Raw genomic sequence first — 2,493 nt, 5'->3', positions numbered from 1 at the left:
TTTTATTAATGAGTTTAAGTCTTCCGCATTACTTTCTGTTGATATTAAATTGAAATGTTATGGTTTAGATTTGTTGGTTCGCTCACATAGGAGGGTAAGTGTGGGTGCCAGTCGCGGCTCGGTTTTGGCCTTTTATGGCCGACACACTAACTATCTACTTTACAGTAAATCTTATCTCCGATATCTTGCTTCTTCCATCTTTACTCTAACTGTATATCTGGAACGTAATTATCTTCTCCTTCACATTTTGAACATAGATGATCAGGATATTTTTGTCCTATTAGTTTACAATATCTTGTCATTAAATTAGCAGAAATGAAATTCTTCCGTATAGCTCTTGTTGTGGGTGTTTGTTCTGGCTTTAGTAGGCTCAATATCCATTGTCTTAAATCTTCCATATCTGCTGCTCTAATATCTCTGCAGTTTGAGTAGATAATTGTCTGGTCTCTATTGTAATATGTCCAAATTGCATTTTCGTTTAAATAATTGTTTGTTATCTCATTCAATATGGTAGCTATTCCAATAGTTCTTTTATTTGCATAAAACTCTAGAATATCTACTTTCTGTATCTCTTCTTGGATATCTATCTTTTCAGGGATTATCATTTCCCTAGTAAGTCCAATCTTTATAGCTTGTATTGTTGGCTTGACTTCATCATACAGTATTTCTGTTGTAGCTGAGTAGAACTTTATATAGAATAGAGTTCCTTTAGTTACTCTTTTGTACTGTAGGAAAGCCTTATATAGTTCTGGTATCTTGGATATCTCGTCTCCTGTTACTGTATATACGGTACTTAGTAGTCCGTAGTTGTAGCAAGTTGCTACTAGATTTGGATTTGTTCTGGGTTGTGCAATTAGCTTATTATATCCTTGTAAATACTGGGTTATATAGTCTTCAGTGGGGTTTTTTGTTTCTTTAGCTCTGGGGTTTTGGTTTAGAAAGTTTTGTACTTTGTATATATTTCCTATGTATGTTCTTGTGATGTAATTATATGTTTGTTTTTGAGAGTCTAAGCTGGCTTTATAGGTATTTGTCTGTGGTGGTACAAATGTATCTTTTTGGGTATTTTGAGGAGCATATGGTTTTGAGAATATCTTATTCATGTTTATATTTGTGTATTTTACCTTAGTCTCCTCCTTTTTCGTAGGTTGTCCTGCTGTAGATGTGCTGGCTGTAGCTGCATTTAATCAAACATTGTGATGGGTTTTATGGAGTTTCCCAACGTCTCCTTGTAGCTCTGGAATTTTTGCGTCTTCCGATCGACATAGCTCCGCATTTTTATAGTCATGCTGCTGACTTATATTAGCTTTAGACCTCAGATTATCTTCATTAGTCTGTAGCTTCTGTATCTCATTATCCATTCTATCCACTTTAGTACAAAGTGTACAAATGGCTTTGAATAGCTCTTCAATTGTATGTTCGTTTTTGTCTTCAGTTTGGGTAGCTTTGTCTTGATAGGTAGTCTGCAATCATATTTTTGTCAGTCTTGATTACCTCAATTGTAAATGTAAAATTTAGTATATTTAATACTAATCTCCTTATTTCTTTTGTTGTAACTGAATCATCTATCTTTTTAGTTATCCACCATTTTACCTGTGTATTATCTGTTCTTACAATAAATTTATTATAAACAATATATGGTTCAAATGCTAATAAATATTGATATAATGCAAATAATTCTTTCCTATTTATTTCCCATTTTATTTGTGCTTTTGTATAAGATCCTGAATAGTATCTACAATGGTGTTCTATTTTTTTCTTTTTCATACTTGTATTTTAGAACTCCTCCATAACTATGGTCACTTGAATCTGTTTCAACGATATAAATAAATGTTTTATTTTCATCGGGAAAGTAAAGTTTTGGTAATTTCTTACATAATTTTTAATATTTTTTATATGTTCTTTATCTTTATCGTCAAAATAGTATTCGACATCTTTTTTGAGTTTTTTATGTAATGGTTTTAGATGTTCTGCTAATTTTGGTATGTATTCCCTTACTTGATTTAATTATCCTAAAAAGGATTGTAATTTCTTTTTTGTATCTATATTTTCATCAAGGGTAATTATTTTTTGTACTATATGAGTGTCACGACCCAAAACGGATCGTGAATGGCACCCACACTTACCTCCTTAGGTGGGCGAACCAACACATCTAAACCCCAACATATACCAATAGTTCAACTATAAATAATATAAATAATGCGGAAGCTCCAAAAGATACTAAGCAACCAATTTAAATAAGTTTCTAAAGTTTAATACTTATCATCCCAAAATCTGATAGTCATCACATCATGGACATCTAATCTGCAATACTAAGTCTAAGAATATCGAATACACTAAAATAAAGAATAAAATGGTATGTTTCCGAAAGTATAGGACATCATGTCGTGACCGAGAGAATCCAACACGAGCTTGAATGGATAGCTCACCCTGTAACTTGATATGCGGGAGGCTGGCTAGAGCTGAGGGAAATCAGAAGTCATAGGTACACTC

The 2,493-nt window shown here is 32.7% G+C and overlaps 1 pseudogene; it reads right to left on the bottom strand.

Moving 5' to 3' along the window:
* Positions 1 to 200: 200 nt before the first annotated feature.
* On the bottom strand, positions 201 to 1,463 carry LOC114077615 (annotated as a pseudogene).
* Between the last annotated feature and the right edge of the window lie 1,030 nt (positions 1,464 to 2,493).

The sequence above is a fragment of the Solanum pennellii genome, chromosome 6 (genome assembly GCF_001406875.1).
Source record: "Solanum pennellii chromosome 6, SPENNV200".
NCBI classification, from domain to species: Eukaryota; Viridiplantae; Streptophyta; class Magnoliopsida; order Solanales; family Solanaceae; genus Solanum; species Solanum pennellii.
This window is presented reverse-complemented; position numbering and strand designations above follow the sequence as displayed.